This window comes from Gymnogyps californianus, chromosome 27 (genome assembly GCF_018139145.2).
Source record: "Gymnogyps californianus isolate 813 chromosome 27, ASM1813914v2, whole genome shotgun sequence".
Lineage (NCBI taxonomy): Eukaryota > Metazoa > Chordata > Aves > Accipitriformes > Cathartidae > Gymnogyps > Gymnogyps californianus.
The window spans coordinates 1,770,502-1,790,857 of record NC_059497.1 but is presented as its reverse complement, the minus strand read 5'-3'; the positions used below and the strand labels follow the sequence as shown (position 1 = coordinate 1,790,857).

The 20,356-nt window shown below is 46.9% G+C and overlaps 1 long non-coding RNA gene across 1 annotated transcript in view; it reads right to left on the bottom strand.

The window, feature by feature from the left end:
- The window catches only part of LOC127026340 (uncharacterized), a 71,806-nt gene that overhangs the window by 19,145 nt on the left and 32,305 nt on the right, over window positions 1–20,356 (bottom strand). Inside the window, exon 3 of the long non-coding RNA XR_007767739.1 lies at window positions 10,922–11,038. This is a non-coding gene — a long non-coding RNA (uncharacterized LOC127026340). The remainder of the gene's footprint in view (window positions 1–10,921; window positions 11,039–20,356) is intronic.

Sequence of the window (20,356 nt, the reverse complement as noted above, 5' to 3'; positions counted from 1 at the left end):
AATGAATAATCATTCCTGACACACTTTTTTTAAAATCCTTATCCATCACCTCTGCTCCAAGGTAAGGGTTCTGGTCCAGCAGCCTTCTCCGAAGCAACCTGGCCAGCCCATACGACATCCCTGTTGCCGCCCTTTGTATCTCTTCCAGTTCTGTGGTGCCATTTTGTTGCTGGAAGGCCCAAACAGTGACCAGTACTGTCGCTGTGAGCATGCCAAGGATTTACAAGGCTGTGTAAGGTTTCTTTTGTTTGTTTCATTTTCTATTTCCTCCTCAATAATTCATACAGTTCTGCTCGCCTTTTGGCCTTCGCTGATGCTTCAGCTTATGATTTCAGAGAACTATCCACAAACACTTCACAGGCAATTTTTTGAGCAATAATGCTTAAATCAGTGTCCACGCTGCTCATTGCTTGTACACAATTCGGGCTCCGTTTCCCATGTGCATTATTTTGCACTTAAAATTACTGAATTTGACTTGCTATTTTTGTCTCAGACACTCAATATGCCAAGGTGCTCAAGGAACTGCTCCGGTCGTGCCTCTCGGCTTAACCGGTGCTGCTCTGCTTCGCCTGTATAAGCACCGCAGCTCTTTGCCTGGATCCCACTTCACCAGCCCGAAGTGCTGGCACAGGGGAGCTGCCACGGCGTCAGGGTCCCCTTGCTCCCGCGCAGCCTCCTCCCTGTTCGCTGCAGGACGCTTTGCCTCGCCAGCGGCCAGGAGGGAGCAGGCGTCCATGGCCGCGTTCCTCCCCGACACCTGCCTTTTCCCGCTGCCTTTCTCGGTGCTTCAGTCCCTACGTTCACGTCCAATAATGTTTTTTCCAGGCGCAGCGTTGTTTGTGCCTACGGAATATCCACATTTGTTCGCTTCTTGCTTGGTGTTCAGACTGAAGGTTTTAAACATAAACCGAATATAATCCCTCCTCAGTCAGCAGTGATGTAAGTTTGTCCCCTCATTGCTGATGCATCCAGCTCTCAAAAGCCTTTAGTGCTTAATGGATTCATTGAAGTAATAATATGAGGTGACTCACATGTCAGGTTGTTAAAACAGTGATAAGACATTGCACTAAGACAACATTATCGCTACTAACGGCATTATAATGGTCAGGGAACGTCTTGTGATATTCCCATATACACCAAATGAGTTCGCAGTGTCTGGGACATTTGTTAAAGCTGCTGCCAGGACAAGAGGCACCGTTTTGCCCAGGCGTGTGTTTGCCTGGCTTTACAAAGGGGATGTACAGAACACGTCTGTTTGCAAAGTCACATACACACACGTTTCTCCCCTACAATATTTTGCGAATCTACACAGACGTGTTAGGAAAACTGTCACTTGCATAAACTTCTTTGCAACTAGAGTGTGATTTTTTTTCAGAGCTATTAATCAAAGGCTAGAGTAGAACCAGCTTGACAAAAAGAAAAAAAAACACCCATGGACTTACAAAATGTACCAAGGAAATACTTGAATGAGGCACAGAGGTGCACTGAGGAATTTATAGCTATACATAGGTGTTCACATTCCCCACATCAGCTGCAGGCTTCAGAAGCTGTCCTAGAGGTTTGGGAACAGGAGGCTCCCGAGCAGCCGCTGACGCTCCCAGCCCGTCCTGCTCCCCGCACCCGCTCGGCTGCTGGGGGTTTCTCCAATATTTGATTTTTCCCCTCCTCTTTTTCTCCTCCCTGCCACTTTGTAAGTGATTCTGGGTGATGCCTCCACGTTACATGAAGTCTCATCGCCGTGGCTCTGTTTTGTGGTACAGCTGAAGGTGTGGCGAAAGTGCTCCCAGGTGCTGGCACCCCGGCACCGGGCTGGCACCCCAATACTGCCCCGGCTGTTTGCTCCCCATGCTGGAGCCCCTGCAAGCAAGGCACACCTTGCATTTGTGCCTCATTCACAAACAGCGTCCCTCACTGCATTTTGTACAAGAGCGATGACACGCCCTCACTGGGAAAAACAGGTATGCTTGGCACGTTAGCCAAACACAGCTAAAATCCAATATTCGTAAGGCAAACTGTAATTTTAACAAATTAGTCAGCCAAGGTAAACCGACAAATGAGAGAGGTAAACAGCCCAGCTGGAGGCGACTCTGCCTGCCACAGCAGCACAAACGTGTTACACACACCTTCCTCCCGGGGAAGGCAAAGCCAAGCACCCGGATCTCTTTGCAGGCGCTGACGTGAGCAGCGGCTGCCCCCAGGCACACCCCAACTCACCGCGTCCCTCGCACCCGGGCACAGGCAGCCCCGCTCAGGGTCCCACCGCCAGAGCCGAGAGCGCTGCTTGCCAGCCGTTCAAAACCTGCCCCGTCCCGTGCAGCTCACGGCACAGGGAGTGGGGTCTGCAGGCCAGCGGGTAGCTTAAACCAGAATAAATCATTCTCGTAACTAAATATCACCTTCTCTTCCCCACTCCTGCACAGCAAATCAAATCACAGGGAGAATAACTCCACCATCACGGTGAAGGGAGCTTTTCGGGCTCAGGTGGGAGGTGTCGATGGGCAGGAGGAGCAGGGATGGTGCTGGGCATTTTTCTTGGGCTTGCCTTTATCGGTACTGACCTGGCAAGGAATGCAACAGGAGGAGATTTAAGCAGCTAATGAGTGTCTGGAGTTTGCAAGGAATACTGCTGTTAGCATTACTGCCTAAAACTTGGTGTCTGTAATGATTTTGTACAAGGATAGGCTCGAGGCTGGGCTGAACCACCCAGAAGCGGAGACACTTCTCACTCCTTACTTTTCTTTCCTTCTTCTTTGCCACCCACTGTGGGCTCAAGATCTCAGGTGACTCCCCCGGTGCCAGCCCTCCCTCCACCACTGGACTCTGCTGGACAACAATAAGAAATACCCTTGAATTACACGTGAGCTATAGGCCACGTGGGATTTATTCAACTTAATCTAAATGAGGGATTTTCTGTGATTGTACGAGCTTCTCTAAGCAGACCAAGGAAGCTAATAGATTTTGTGATCACTTCTATCACACAGCAAACGATCATGGGTCACAAAACTATAAATCAAAGGCTAATGGATTTTCAACGATGTGCTTTGGCCCTTTGTACATTTTTTAATTTGCTTTTAATTTGTATTGATCTTCCCCCCTTTTGCTCCAATCCCTCCCACGTCGGCAGGTCAGAAAGCATGCCAAGAGGAGAATAATCTCACAGAAATACAGAAAAAGGTAAAAGAGGCGTGCAAATACGTATGCACGTGCTTTTTAAAAATGGCTGAGCCTAGGCGGCGGGGCTCGCCTGGCAGACCCCGCTGCCGGGGGCTCCGAAAGCAGGAGGCTTGGGGCAGGGCCAGCTGCGGAGCGGCACCATCTGGGGACTTGTCACTCGGAGAAGGGTGATCTTCCCGGGCCGGGAGCCACGCAGCCCTCCATGCAGGTGGGGGCTTCACCTGCCAGGGAAGGAAGGACCTTGAAGAAGCAGGAGAAGAAAACGTTGCTATTTAAATCCTCAAACCACTCTCAACCTGGAACTCCCCCAGAAGCGATAAACATTTGCTTATTTACTGGTTTTGCTCTGGCTTGTCTGCAGCAATTTATTGCTTGTTCATTGTGATCACATCGGTATTCTTCATTTCTTAATACTAATCAGCAGCAAGTTTCCAGCTTTCTATTAATTGCAGAAAGCAAAGATGCTTGATGGATAGACACAGGTTGCCTTGTGCAGCCTGAGCAGAACGGCAGTGGGGAGAGGACTCAGCTCTATCTCACAGCTCAGTGCTACCCATGGGATGGTCTTTCCTCTCTCCTCACCTTCACTCCCAGAAAATAAATCCTAGATAGGAAATGACTGATTGAATATCCATGATAAACCATTTACAGCTCAGTCTTAGCCATGCAAAGTACTGTCAAACAGTCCTGAATAAGAAGTGTATTAATAAAAATCATGATCCGTGCACAAACAGAAAAGGGGCAAATTCTTCAAATAAATGACTCACAACAAATAATTTGACCAGCTCTCATGATCGGCTTATGCCCTCAAGCATGAAGATTATCAGCCCCATGTAATTTTCTCCTAGCTGATGTAGCTGCAAAGACTATTCATATTCATATAAACGTCTAATCCTCTAATCTAATCCTTTTTTTTTCTGCTTGTGCTAAAGCTCCACAGCCTATACTCAAAAGCCCTCTGAGCAATGGAATTATTGATAAATTACTGCAGAGAGGAGGAGCACAGCACAGACACCAAACCCACCAAGCTCTGCCTCTTCTAGAATAGTTTTGATTTTCCTGCTAAGAAGTCAGGGTATGGATTTGCAGGACAATTGCAGGTATTTTTCCTCCCTGACATTTTTCATGTCCTTGCCTAGTGTTGGAGTGAGGTGATTATCCTCTGCTATGGCTTTCCGAGAGCTTCAGGAGTGGTATCATTTCATCACCATGTCAATTAAGCATCATCACTGCAAATAATATAGGAGTCTGTTGGCCATATTATTTATTCTTCCTGAGAGAGTGAAAATCTCTGGACCCTGAACCCGGCACAAACATGATGTTGTGAGTATCAGAAGTGAAGTTTGTCCTTTGTCACTGTGTCGCTCACAGAAGAGCTGTGGGCCAGCCACGGTGACATCCTTTTGAGCTAACCACAGTGCGAGTGCACAGTAAGGCACTTTGCACCTTGCATATGCCATAAGCTAAAAGGAGAAGAGAGATGTTCAGCGTTTAGATCACATGCGTTTGCCAAACTTAAATAATGTAGCAGAAACATGGCTAAGCATCCCAGAGCAACGCCTGCTGCTGCCCGCAGGCTGGGGCTTTGGGAGGAAGAGTCTTGGGGCAGAAACAATGAAGTACCTACTTCAGCTGCCCACTTTATACAGCAACTGGTAAGATCTATTTTATACCAGCATAGAGTAGAGGCTGGCTTATAAGAACTCTTAATATCATTGCCTTCTCCTTCTGTCATAGTTTACATGTGACAATTTGTACTTTTTATTTCCAATGTTATCAGATTGCTGGGATGACAACTGCCTGCTTCGTTGCTATTGTTTTTACTATATCCATGACAATCTAAAATTAATGTACTCACACTGCCTGGAAACTCTCCTTCGCACAGCACAATCTGCCTTTTGGAGATGGAGTACACGAAAAATTCTTACGGGTATATTCACGCAGGAACCCGTGCGTACGTGCGGACTGCGCCTTCGGTGCTGCCTGGGCTGGGAGGTCCAGGCAGGGTTTGGAAATGAGCCCGTTCGACATTGCAAAGTTTCAGCCAAAAGGGAGGAAGACGGTAGGACGACGGACCAGCTCATCCAGTAAGCAGTAAAAGCGCGGCTCCCATGCCCGGGCTTATTTATGCCGTGGCCTCTCTGCTGCTGCGTGTGCACCACCGCAGTTATTCATGGATATTTAGTTTGTGCACACTCTGGGGTAAAGATTTGTACCATGTACAGGAATTATAAACCCAGACACAGTTTGTGGCCTCTGAGCGTTTCTATAATAAAAATTATAATTCTGGAACTGGTTTTCACTCAGAATCAGGCTGAAACTCATCAATCCATTATCTCACTTAGACCAACAAATAAGCATCAAATGGGAACTTCTTTCAAATCACTGTGGACTTGGACCAATTTTGAAACACTGTCCTAAAGCAGAAAGACTTAGTATCCTATTTATTAGTCCCCCGAGGCCAGCCAGCTTCTCCATTAACTTTTAGCTCAAACTAATAGCACATTCATAAGCAATTTTGTGGGTGACTGTATCGGAGACTTTAAGCTGCTATATTTTTTTTCCCGTAGAAATTATCTTTTTGCTTGATGATATGGAATTATTTAGATGACAACTCACATTAAAAGAACTTGTGCTTTTATAGGCAAAGACGTTTTTTCCCAGACAACACTGCTATAAAATTGTTCTAAATGTACTGACTTCAAGGGACAGAGTTTTGCCATGATTAAAAAGGAAGACTTTTTCATTCGAATATTGCCCTTTTTAATAGCTTAAACAGGCATTTCCACGTCAATAGGTTTTTAGCTATGTTGTCAGACGAAGCTGTTCTGTATTATAATTCTCCCGCATGCTTTTCACAGATACTGAATGTTTTGCAAATACAAATTATTTTTAAAATGCTTCTTCCTGTCCCTGTTGTATGTACATTTACTGCTGTTGAAGCCTGGCTATGGACAGAAAGACAACAGCTCCACTTGCTTCTAGAGCTCTTTTTCCTCCGTTATATCTGTTGCACCCAGTAATGAACAAGAGTTTTTGTGTGTGTTTGTGAGAGTGTTAACATATGCACGTGTCCTTCAAAAATACATATAATGCTTGAGTCAGCACTGCTGACTCAATATAATGCTTTAGGAAATTTGTTGTGAGAAATTTCACCGTTAATCCAGAGAAGAAATGCAGCTAAGGACACAGACATCCTGCGGTATTCTCACAGTTTCAGACAACAAAGCCATTTATTTTCCTATCTGCTGTTTCTGCTCCGCAAACATAGCTAACACGGTCATTTGTATTCCACTTGTTCATTTTTTGGGAAATTTTGTTTGAGAAACTGCATGGTTCAGAGACATTGGTAAAGCAGGGACAGAGCCTGTCCCTGAGGTCACCAGCTCGCAGCCTCGCATCTCTGCAGCGCCGAGGACAGTTTTTACAGGGGGTGACTCCTCAGTGCCTGGCAGGAAATCATTTGGCATTTCTGATTTCAGGTCCAGGAGAATACCTCTGCAATTGCCTTTTAGTGGACCCTCATTATCAATTTCAGCAACAAGTCTAAAGGTTAAGTCCCAACCCAGGCAAGCAGTTAGCCACAAGCTGAAATTTTACATGTGCTTCTATGCTAAGCTCACCGTAAGTTAATCATATTTTCAGCTGATCTCCTGACCCAGGATACTTTTAGTGAATTACATCTGAATAAAGTAATGATGCTGAACCCCCGTCCTCTCCATAGCAATGTGCATCTGTCCTAGTTTCAGCTGGGATAGAGTTAATTTTCTTCCTGGTATAACGTTGTGTTTTGGATTTAGGATGAGAATAACGTTGATAACACACTGATGTTTTCAGTTGTTGCTAAGTAGAGTTTATACTAAGCCAAGGATTTTTCAGCTTCTCATGCCCAGCCAGCAAGAAGGCTGGAGGGGCACAAGGAGTTGGGAGGGGACACAGCCAGGACAGCTGACCCAAACTGGCCAAAGGGATATTCCATACCATAGGACATCATGCCCAGTATATAAACTGGGGGAGTTGGCTGGGAGGGGCAGATTGCTGCTCAGGAACTGACTGGGCATCGGTCGGCAAGTGGTGAGCAATTGCATTGTGCATCACTTGTCTTTCTTGGGTTATATTTCACCCTCTTTTTGTTATCTTCCTTTTCACTACAATTATTATTATTATATTTTATTTTTTATTTCAATTATTAAACTGTTCTTATCTCAACCCACGAGTTTTACTTGTTTTCGATTCTTCTCCCCATCCCACCAGGTGGGGGGGAGTGAGCAAGCGGCTGCGTGGTGCTTAGTTGCTGGCTGGGGTTAAACCACGACAGCATCCTTGCTCAGAACGAGATGGGCAGATAACACAGTACGGAGGGGAAACGCTGATAATACATCGCTGAGACTGCCACGGGGGCTTAGTAGTTGCAGGTAGAAGAGGCCGCCTGCCCCAGAAATACGAGTGTTTCACCGTTCCCTAGAACCAAATGATATAAATCCCTGACTATGAGCAAAGAAGCTTTTCCTAGCTGAACTAAGACCCTGGCGGTGTCTTAGCTGTGGGTTAATACGGCTTCTGTGGCTTAGACAGTAGAAGAGCACCAGGGAGATTGGGTTATGATGTTGTTTCCCTTTTGAGTGAAGCTTTCATTCCACAGAGGTCACATATAAAATTAAGTTCAGGTCTGAAAGTGCTCTTTCCCTGCACATCCAAGCCACGCAGTGCTTGCTGCCTCCCGGCTGCACGCTCGTGGTGAGGGGACTGCTGCTGCCGAGCGGCCGAGGAGGCAGCTCTGCCATCCCGTGCAGAGCCCCCGCCGCAGGGGAGCTCCCTTTTCTGCCTCCCGCCTTGGCCCTCAAAGCGCTTGCATATTTAAAGGTTACAGACCCGCTATATGCACTCTGTCTAGTTAAGATGAAAGTGTGTGCTGCCCTGATAACCTCTCCAGAATGGCTTTATTGGCCACTCCGTCCCCTGCTGATAGACTTACTAGCCCACGCCAACAAGGGGGAGCTTCCTCTCACGTAACTGTCCTAAGCACCTTATCGAACTTGAGCCAAGCTGAGGATAACAATCTGAGACCCGATTAATTACTTACTCGCTCTAAAGCTGTAATAATAAATAATCATGAAAACCCTGAAGCCGTTTTGGTGGTGCTAAAACTGAGAACTCCTTGCAAACACAGCCTGTCAAGAACAGCTCTGAGATCTCCTTGTTTAAAGCTACTCTCCCTTCTTGCTCGAGCAGCTCCTGGCATTTACCTGCTGCACCCCAAGCACACCAATCCGTGGCACAGACTCATCTCTGCAGCGGCAGCTGATGGGGAGCACTTGTCATTGCGGAGCTGACGGAGAAAGAGCCCAGCTATGACAAACAGAAACCCAACACAACGCGTCCCAGGAGGAACAGACAATCCAAGCAGTGGAGAGGAAGCATCTAAGAGTAACTGCTGGCAAAAGAGTAACGCTGGGCAGCGACACTTCATCAGATCGACTGCTGAAGAGGAGTTAGAAGGAAAAGCTGCTCACACTGCATCCTGCTGATACTGGGAGAAATACCTGGTGCACCACCTAGCATGAACGGATGGCGAGAAACTGTGTCCTTCCCTCAGAGCTACAATGGCAACCCTTACAAGGAGGGACAGAAAGGCAGTTGTACAGGCAGAACCAGTAAATGACTTCTACTGAGCTCCAGGTGGGGTCTAGAGCGCTTGTCTGAGTTCGAAGGAAACTACTAGAGAAGATAAAGCTGCCAGACTCGGGTCCACTAGTGGTGCCTGCAAAACAGGTCCTTTTTGCACAGACACTGAGGGTTCATCGTCCTGCAAAGCCAGCAAAGACTGCAGGTACTTGGCACTTCTCGTATCAACTCCTTAACTTCCATCCCTGGGTCTGCAAGCGGGAGAAGAGCGTATTTATAGGCTGGAGATCTCAAAAGCACTTCAAACAACTTAGAAGGCCAAAGCTCACTCACGGTTTCTTGGGCACTTTTAAACATCCTTCCGACTGTTTTTCAAACACTGACCTTTGACTGCGTAAGGAAATAAATAGACACATATATAACAACGGCCTATATGAAAAATAAAAATGTTGACATTAATAAATCATTAAAGGATTTTTATGCCCAGCAGCAAGCACAGATCTTTTATCCCTTATTTCTAGCTTTGCATCTGGCAACTAATCCTGTGAAAACAAGAACAAATGATTTATATTCTTTTAGTATTCCATAAATCAAATATTGCTGTAAGGACTGAACTAATATTTTGAGACTTGAATATGGGATTTGGTCTGGCTTGCTAAATGCACTGAATGTTAGTCTGCTGTGATATGAAAAGGCCAAGAGATATGAAATCCAGAAAAATAAGGAGTCTGAAATGTAGGCAGCAGGAGGAAATAATTTCCCATAGCATTGCCCAGTTTGGCTTTGTATAGTGAGAGAGTTATGAAATGTAATTATTGTGCTTTCTGTGTGGTACTTCGCTTTTAAATGCAGATAGTGGGAATCTATCAAAACATTATTTGTTTGCTTGTTTCATTCTCCCTACGTATGAGAAGACATCGATATAGTTTAACTGCAAAAATACATCCATCCACCCTCTGCACCTCCTTTATTAAGCTACAGTCTAGCAAGGAAAAAAAAAAAGCCATATACAGCCACTTGTGTTTTAAAGAAACAGCAAACCCAGAAGCTACAAAACTTAAACACGCCAATCTGATTTACATCCCGACCGACAGTCTGTAAACCACGCTACGGCAGATGGGTACTCCGAGCAGCCGAGTTACAGCCACCTGAAAAGCAGGGTTTATAAAAACACCGACAGACCTTTAACTGGAGCTGAGAGAGCCACGAGTGCTTCTATAAACAATATTTTATTGATTAGAATAGGCAGAAACTCCCATTATTTACAACAGACTTTTTCACAGCATTTATTGATATTCCTAAGGCTCAAAGGGGAAAGAGAGAGACCCAGTAAATATAACAAATGGACTTGATGTAATACTGAACTGCTCCTGTAAAACAGCCCTGTGGAAATTAGTCAGCGGGCAAGCCAGGAAGCACACCTTCCTGCTCGCCGGGCAGCACTGCAGGGACCCGCACGCCTTGCCCTGAGCCGGGCTCTCCCGGCCGGTGCCTGGCCAGTGCTTCTCTGGGTAACTCCTGCCTGTGGCCAGAAATGGCAAAGGCTTTTTTCCCCCCTCTAAAACAAATAAATGAGCAGTACAAAGGAGGGAGCGCGTTGCGTTGCACTGTGACCTCCAAGCACCAGTGTAAAGCAAATGGAAAATTCAGAAGCGGTGGGAGGGAATGGGCTCCACAGCACTGTGGGAGCCGCTGCCACGGACCACCACCAGCAGCAGCCTGCGGAAGAGCTGGGCTTTTCCATAGGAAACAAACGATATTAAAACTAGAAAAATACTTTGAGGGGATAGTGAATTTCTATCCTTTAGAGAGCAGGATGAGCTATTAGCTGCTGGAAATCTATCATCCATCTCACACACTCCTCTGGAGCATCCCCTCTGAACGTAGCTGGTACCAGCAGGCTGGGACGAGATGTCCCACATGTGGATTTCCTGCTCTCCTCGTGCACCTCATCTTGTGTTCACATGGAGAACCAGTGGGGGAAGGCCCATATTTTTGCAAGGTATGTGCTACGCCCCTCACCGCGGGGTCTGAGCATTTATTGCAAATAACTCTGGGAGGGTGACAATGGCCTGGGCGTTCGCACCCAGCTAGCTTTGTAATTAAAGGCTCTCCCGCGTACCTTAATGCCAGTCTGCAAATACGTCGTCCTCCTCGGAGCGGGGAGCAGACAATGCAGCGAGATGAAACGCAAACCCACCCGTTGGAGAGTCCTCATCAATGATTTTAACCTCCTGACCTGCAATGAAAGAGGTAATTCGATCACCATGGAAACCGGGTAAAGGCCTCTCCCCAGCCAAAACTGTCACTCCCGTTAAATTGGGCTGAATCATCTGCCTCAGCTCCGCGAGACGGACAGGACAGGGATAACACAGCCTGTGGAGGAAGAAGCTATCCTTAAGCATGATAATGATGCGTGACAGCTTAAACTTTGGGTCACTCCTGGTGCATGAATTGTCAAATATTGTGACAGCAGAAGCAGCTCTCCGCACTCCCGCGCGTCGGCAGAGAAGTGACAACGTTTCTGTGGATTTTTATTATTTCTTCTCAGCAAGGACCTCAGAAATGCAAATGTTTTTGCAGCTTCCGTGGGGCTCCAGGGGAGGTAATTTGCTGGAGGCTCTTGCAGGAAACAAACCCTGGTCGTTCACAATGTTGCTGTGAAGGTTTTAATCAGCCCTGTTTGCAGTGGGTCACTTTGAAGGTCTGGGATGCACTGGATGTGCTGGTCCTCTTCGTAAAATGGAATGAGACAGAATTTTTCAGGCAATTACAAAATCTCACCTCTAAATGAACAACCCTATAGGTTAGTATTAACCTTAGTAATATAAGTATTAGCACTAGTAATACTGGAGTGCCTGGAGATCCCTGGTGAGAGCAAGGCTTCTGCACATTAGGGACCGTACGTGCACATAACGTTAAGAGAAAATGACAAATTGCCTTTTTGCAGCTACAAATTCAAGTTCACAAAGACTAAATCACTGTCCTGTGGTCAGCCAGGGAAACCGCGCCAGTATGAGGCATAAAAGCTTCGTCCCACTTAACAGGACCACACAAACACAACCAACCCCACCGCCACGTAAATCTACTCTTTGGCCAAACCGTCTCTGCACGGTGGTGTAACAGCCCCTGATAAAGCCACCTGCATCCAGCAAAGACATGATCTGCTCGTCCCATTGCACCACCATGCCACAGCCTGGAATGGTGGCACAGTCTGCAGTCAAGTCAGCAGCACGTGAAACGGCAAGCATGAAGGTTTGTTTAATGATTTTTAATTAATTTTAATTAATTACAATTTTTTTGAGCAGTAGCTTAACCTCGCTGAATCTCAGCCCCTCTGATCACTCTGGGACTTCTGCCAGCTTCCTCATTACAGATCAGTTCCCCTAACGCCATTTGATAATGAAATGGGTTTTAAAAGAAAGGGACGGAGAAAAAATCAAATACCTTCAGCAGAACCCCAGGGAGCTGGAAGAGGATTATGATTTGGCATGGAGATAAAATGATAGTTTGGGGGCTTGCTTTATGAATAATGTGTACCTGTGTTGAAAGTGTCCTACTTTTAAAAGACAAAAGTTATGGGCCTGTAAGGACTTTCTACCCTCACAGCTTCTTGCAGGCTCCCTTCCATAGGGGCAAGCAATTGAGACAGGCAGGAAAGCGAAGGCTTGCACCTCGTGCGGCCGAGGAGAAGCAGGTACCTAAACCTGCCACGGGGACGTGCACCCAGCCAGGGCGGCAGCGACGGCGTTTCCTATTGCACCCAACCCGACACATCTCGGAGCATCACCTGCTGATTTCACCCCGTGAACCGGGGGTCCTGCCTCCAGGCACCCCTGCCCAGCAGGGCGCTCACATCCTCCTGGGATTTTTCCAAGTATATCACGTTCTTCATTCTCCCATGACTAGTACATCCTCTCCCCAGTCTCTCCCAGCTGACCATTTACCAGTCTCCCCAAAGCCTCAGGGTTATTTGTTACTTTACTACAGAGTTTACTCCTTTTGCTGTCTCTGATCTCCTCTTTACATCTTCCTTCCAGCTTTTTTAAAAATTATTTACTTATTCACTGCCACTGGGATCCTTTTCCACCTGTATCTTGATCAGCATCCAAAAGATCCTTCTGCACCAAAAGGCACTTGCAAGCTGCATCTCATTCCCTATGAAGCTCTGCAGGGGCTTTATCACAGCGAGGGTGCAGATGGTGGAAGGCGCTGGTAGCACTGGAGTGTGCCTTTTTTCCTGTTTGTTTTTATTAACACACACTGCTCTGGTTCATGATTCAAAACTTTCTCCCTATGGCTCTGATCTCAGCCCAGCTGATCTCCTGCCCAGCAGCCCTGGGCAAGCTTCAAAGGAACTGATGTTTGGGCAGGGTACAGAAAGGAATCTGTGATTTTTGGATGCTCTGCTAAGGCTTATTTGAACCTCGGTGCAGTCTCTAAATCTGGGCTCCAAGTCCCCTAAGAGCACATTTTCATTAGAGACTGCTGGATGTCTGCAGTCAGAGCTGGAAATTCCTTTAACAATGTAAGTCCTTTTGTGGCCTTGCACCTTGGTTTGTGGGCAACAGGGAAGCGGAAAGGAAGAGAAGGATGGGTTTTTAGAGCGCATAAAATGTAGAAAATGAGCAAAATGTTGCATATATTTATTACAATTACTGCCTGCATCAGTAGTACCAGCAGAAATATTGCTGTTACCACGGTCACCACTGGCCTAAAGGGCTCACATTTTCAACAGGCTCCTGTTGGTACATATCAAACACATCTTCATGGCCACAAATCAAGCAGGCAAGGGTGGCTGGGAAGCCTCCAGCACTGATGTGACCCTCTCCAGCTGAGGACCTGCCCTGAACCGAAGCCGAGAGGGGTACGTGTCCCTGCAAAGAGCCCAGCCGGCCGCGAGCGTCCCCTGCCCAGGAAGGGGACAGGCAGATGCACCACGGCCATCACCAGCAGGAGCTGGAACAAGCATCAGAGAGAAACAGGGACTGTGAGCGAAGGTGAGCGGGACAGCGGGACTGGGACCATTTCCTACCTCCCAGCCATTGGAGGGACATGCATAATTCATCGGCCATAGATTGTATATATCTTATTCATGAAAGTTTAAACAGACTGGTTATTACTATTGACCATTAAAAGGCAATTTTTCCCCCATGTGCGACAAGGACTATTGACATTCTCATATCCTTGAGAAAAAGGTAGTTGATGTCCTGACATCTTCAGAGTCTCACGTCACTTGTGCACACGTGTGTTGAGGCATCCGGGTCTCTGAGCCGGCAATGAGTTAACAAACAAGACGCATTAAAAAAATTTTCTGTCTACTTTTATAACTATCGACAAAATGTGTCATTAATGCACTATTAAAAATTGACAATCTGATTCTATGCGTTTAGACCGAATGTTTTATTACTAAAGAAGTGAGGCAGGATTTTCTGTCTGCCATAGGCAGCATGGCGGTGTTTAGCGTGGGCTAAATTACTTTGCTGTCGTAACCCTGCTGAAATACCGCTGTCAGCATCCACCCCAACCTGCTGCGCGCGTGTGCACGCACGTTTCTCCTACCGAAGCTTTTCCTGTTGGGGGAGGACCGCAGGGCTGATGTGCAACACGGTGAGCAAGGGGGCAAGACAGCCCTGGGCAGAGACTTCAGGGCGTCTGTGTGCTCAGGACTTCAGCTCCAAATCTTAGTGCCGTTTGGAGCCTAGAGCCCCAGCAAGGTGACGCTTTGAGTTGTCACAGGGAGAAGCAGCTAATGCTAAGATAGGGAGGCTGATTTTTCTTCTCTCTGCAGCCTGTAAGAAAATTAAATTCATGCCCAATGGGCCTAAACACTCTTGGTAGCATTGAAGTGCAAAATTGAGCTAATACCTTTCTGATGTTTAAACAAGTACTCATGATATTTTTATGCCGATCTAGAAGAAGCTCTAAAGCTTTTGGAACTGCCATCACAAACTGAAAGCGATGTAAGAAATAAAAGGAAGGGAAAATATATTTATCGGTCATAAGGAGTTCTCTGGATAACACAAAGACACAAAGTTATGCCAGCGTGATTCTTAAAGCTTCTACCTCAGCTGCAGAATTCCCTTTTGGGACGCACAGGGGTAGGGCAGGATCAGAGGGTGCTGGCCACAGGTGGGCTGGGTCTGTTGGGGGTTCTCTTCCTTTCCCTACTGAAGGAAATAAACCATCTCTTTCTGCAAACGCAATGGTCTGTTGCAGTTCTGACCTAATCTTCATCTAGATTAGAGCAACTGAGAGCATACTTTGTATTTACAGCATGGGGGAAAAAAAAAATCAGACCTCATTAATAAGCAAACAGTGGCCATCAAAAAGGTGGACACAATCTAGAGAGAAAGGAAAGAGCTTTGAAAGGTTATTAGCTTCATTCTACCTATTGCCTGTTCAAGCCCATATGGGAAAAATTATTGTTTCCCTCTCTGACGTTTACTCTGAGTGAATCAGGAGCAGATGTAGGCTGGGCACTGCCGACTCCAGCAGATAAAAGACAATTACAAGCAGAAAATGGAGCTGCCGATAGCACGCAGCTTTCACTTGGGATGTTCAGTTTAGCTACTGGGAAAAAAAAGAGGGTTGAGAACTAAACTCCTGACAGCAGCCATCTCTTGCTGCAGACCTGCTGATTCCAGCATCGCACAGCTCCTTGCAGACATATGTAGAAATGTTTAAAGGCTCAATTTGAGCCATTTGTTTCTCATTTTTGAGCTCTCATTACAATAATCTGTTCTGATTGTCTGTGGGAGCTATTTTTTGCTCCTCTAAACAGTTGCAAAAGACAGCACAGATTAGAAAAGGAGAATCAAGCCTGTTAAGCCTGTGACTCATCAAATCCAGGCTCCTGTTCTGTGCTGGCTTCTGAAGCAGGCAGAAGCCCCCGTAATGTGGCAGAGAGAAGGCCAAAAGCCCTGTCTTGCCCTCTGTGAACAAGAGGTTTGAAAAACTTTACCTTCATCGATCCATACACAGGGGATATGGGCAACTCTGTAATACCTGCTTGCAAGCTATGGGCAGAGGACGCTTTCTGGAAGGCCAGGCTTTCTCCCCACCCCAGGGAGTGTCCTGCTACAAACACTAACTCAGGATGAAAAGGTCTTGCCTTCCCATACAATTATTTTATTCTTGCATACAGAGTCCCAAGCTGGAGAGGCAGAGCGCTGACAGCATACGGATGTATAACCAACCCAGCGAAAAGGTGGTTGCAGGAACTTGTTAAGACCTAAACAGTGTTATTTGCTATTCAAACCATATGTAACCCAGAAAAGTGCCAGGAATTATAACACGAAGCGTAACTTACTTCTTCCATTCCTCCCTCTGTGACTGCCCCATACTCCACTGTCATTAGGTATCACGGTGTGCCTACAAGACCAACTTAAATTCCTTTAGATTATCATCACCTCTGGCCTAGACACTCTGAGCTACTAACTAAAAGACCAGTCTGTGAGGCCTGAACTTGCACTCGGTGCCCAACTTTTCCGCAGCCAGTTGAGCATCCCTCCAGGCACAGGCAGGCCATGGAAGAAGGCAGCATTTTCAAGGGATGCCAGAATCTGTCATTCTGGTCAGGCTTGAAAACGACCTCAGGAATTCCAGTGCACATGGGGTAAAAGTCCGACCCTGTCCGTGGGTGCTGAACTCAGAGCCCTCCCAAAACAATTCCCACCATTTCACTCCTGCAGGCACACCCCATGGGAGATTCGGACACACCAGCTGTATCTCCTATGTTCCCAAGCAATCACTCAAAACTCTGGGCAATTTGAGTGGCAAGATGCCAAACAACCTCTCCCATTAACTAATATACAGGGGTCAGCACCTTTTCCCTTCTTCAGCACAAAGGATTTAAAAATCTTGTTCTATTTCTTCTCATCCTATCTCTATAAACTTGCAGAAAACGCCTTTTGTTTTAGTGCCATGCTACAGTGAATCTGTTTGTTCTTTGGGCATTTAAATGTTCTTATCATTGACATTTTTAAAGCTATGAAAAAGGATTTTAATTGGCTGAAATACTGATTGCCATAACAACTGGCTAATGAACCATCTGTTAGCATATGTAATATTTATTTATACATTTAAAAAACGCAGCTAAAGATTAGGATGGGCTCTTTTTCAAGGACGGGGCAGCTCACTCCCCATGCAGATGGGCAGGGAAGCACGGCAGTGAGTTTTATGGACTGCAAGGCCCGCAGGGACCACCGCGAGCCTCCGGTCCATCCCTTGTACAGACATCAGCGAGCTGTGAACTTGTCCCCCAGCCATCCCTGCTGCAAGTTTAGCAGCTCGTGACGGGCGACCAGGAGGGGAAGAGCCTGCTCAGCAGCACAAGGCTGCCTTGCTCCAGGACACCCTTCCCTCCTCCGATGCATAGAGCAGCATCGGACAATCCAGTGCTAGAAGTTCTGGAAAAATGCAAATTCGGGACCAGCCTCTTTGGGAGCAGCACTTATTGCTATCCTCCTCCTACCCCTCTCTCGGGGCAGGGGGACCCAAGCCCAAGTGCTCAATGGTGACGTGAAAGTTCACGTTACCGACGACAAATAGATGGGAGTTCCCCTAGAGCGTTTCACCAAGCCACTTTCCTTACGAGGAGTTTGCATTTTTAGAAAAAGCCTCTCCCTGGCAGCTCTCAGCTCCCATCTGCCAGCAAACGCCCAGCGCGTGTGAAACACCCTCGCTTCACGTCCTGGGGTCTGATCCTGACCCGACCTAAGGCAGCCTCTGCTCCCCTTGAACGGTAATGCCTCTTGGAGGCAATAAACCCTAATCATTTCTTAAGAGAGCCCAGGCCCACAATCCCCCTTCATGAATTCAGCAGGATGATGCTGGAGGTTTAATGGGGGGAGATGTATTTTTAGACTGTTGATAAAGAGGGAGAGAAGAAGGGAGCAGAGAAAGCCCCGTTCCACAGAAGTCACATGCATATGCAAAAGCAGCCTAATTGCCCCTCTTTAGAAACTAATCATTCGGGATTTTACAAGCCACATTATAGAACCTGACATGCTTATTTTTCCTTTTATTATGTTTGTAAGCAGTGATCCTATTGAAAAGAAAATCAAACCCTATTTTTACCAGTCACAACCATCTCCCTTTTTCTTTCTGCCTGCTTTATTTTATTTTATTTTCCTTTCTTTCCATCAGTTGAATAGAGCAGCATTTTCATGTGTATTAATTGCCCTGTAAAATGCCCTCAAAGTCATTAGAATTCCCCATTCAAAACTATTATCTGTGCCATTATGTCTTTGCATTATATTTATTTAAATGTGCCTCTTCTGAATTAGCTTATTTTTAACAGCTAGCCGTGCCTGAAATATTGTTCCAGGCCAAGCTGTTCTCAAATCTTTTTTTTTTTTTTTTAAAAGATAACTTCATAGAAGCTCTTAATGCTTTATCCTGAGTGGAATCATAGTTTTAGGCTTTTAACCCTCTTTCCTTTTTCTATTTCAGAAAGATAGGCAATAGCCTGGTAGAAATTTTTGTGTGAACCCACAAGACTTTCTTACACCAGAACTGAAAGATTTACAGCTGCAGTTCACGGCTGTCACACCGATTTAAATCTGTTGATTGTGAAGACGATTAAAATAAAAACACACCATGATTTCCTAAATGCAATGCAAAGTTGCTCTTCCCCCTCAAAATATCCATGCATGATTTTCCACCCATTCTGATAGGTACTTTTGTCAACACTTAGAGCCCACGATGGCTTGAGTGGCTGGACTTCTGGAAGCACTTGAGGGTGAAGAATTTGAGGCAGCACTCCCTACCGCCAAGAGCTGCTTCGTGGAAACATTTCTTGCTTGGAAGGGAAGGTCCCGGAGCGGGAAGCTGATTTCCTGACCAACCTCCCTTGCTCTTTGGCCAGTGCCACCCCGACACGGTCTGCGCTCTTCCATGCCGAGAACCTCGCGTGAGGCTTGGACACCTCCAGGCTGAGGTCTGGACCCAAGCACAGGAAAGGGCCCTTATAAAAACTAGAGTCCGGACACTGAAATCTGTACTTCACCCCAGTATTTCCCTTTCCCTGCCGTCCGTTCATCAGGGTTATCCCTGAAGGAAGGATTCAGACCGGCACCGCACCAGCATCCTCCCCCTGGCTCCAGGCAAAGCTCTCCTCCTGCTTCGCACCATTTTCATATTTTAATGAGACCAGCCGTGCTGCGTCTGCCTTCATTAACCGACACCCACAATTATTCAATGTGTGGATGTCGAACCAGCGCATCCCCCATCCCTACCCTCCCTGAGACCCGGCTGCAGTGCTCGGTCCCCCCTTTGTGCTCCTTGTTTAAACATTCACGACGGATCCTCTCCTACGGCAGATACGTTCACGCCTCTGACCGTGTGAGCCGCCGTCCCTTTGGTCACGCAGAAGGTCCTCCCCGTCTGCCAAACCACACCGCCGCCTCTCGTTATTTCACCCCCCAGAGACCATGCCTCCTTTCTTCTCCTGTCATGCACCGGGATAACCAGCAGCTCCTGCTGAATTACTGAAGTGGGCAGCATTAACCTGCAGTCTCACCACGATAACGTCCCTGCCTGCCTTTTCTTGCCGACACTTTGTGCTTTGAGGTCAAGTTTTTAAAGGCCGTAACGCCCCCCTCGGTACCCTCCTTCCTTGGCACGCTGTGAGGAGACAGCCAGGGACGTTTGAAACCATTCCCTCCCTCCAGGCTGTAGAAAAACCCTTTGTCTGTGCACTGGGAAGGAAACACGCACTTACTGTAGCATCTGAATTTATCTTGTGTTAACGGCAAGGCTCGGCCAAACGCACACAAGTCCTCAGTCAGGATCTGGGGTAATCTGCCCCAGTCCAGTGCAAAAACCAAACAAAACACGGGTCCCTTTGCCACACTGCCCATCTGAAGGGATGGAGCTCAGCCCGAGACCACGGCCAGGCTGCAGCAGGGGCAGAGAGCTCACACCAGGGTCAGCCAAAAGAAAACACTCACGAGACCTTGTTTGAAAGGAACCCGGCAGTTTTCCACCCAACCCATTTTCCTGCCTCCTGGCCGCAGCGACTCGGTGTAGGTGGGCTTTCCGTGCAGGCAGGAGTGCCAGGGAGCTCGTGGGGTGCAGACCGCATGCCCGAGCAGGACTGCGCGTGCCTCTGCGGCCGCGCTGTGAAGCCACATCTCTGACAACCACCTAAGCAGGGGAGAACAGCGCATTGTTATTTTTTATAAACATCTTTTCTAGAGAGCATCAGCTAAATCTCTCCATTTTAATCCCATCCCTCATAAAATTTCTTTTTAATATTTAAGAGCAAAACCAGTGCTTAGATCCTATCTAGTGTTATATCCTCCTTCATTTCCTTCTACAGCGTTCAGATAACACAGTGACCCGTACGGGCCAATATAAGTCTATAAAAAGATGGACAGATACTTCTGACACCGACAGAAAGCCTCTGCTCTACCATCTAAGCAAGTATTCCCCCAAAGGCAGCTAAAGCACAATTGCTTTATTACACCACCGCCTCCGTTATCTGGCAGAACAGCGGCACATCGGGTTTAACCCTTCCAAGGATGACTTTTCTGGCTTGCCATCTGAATGC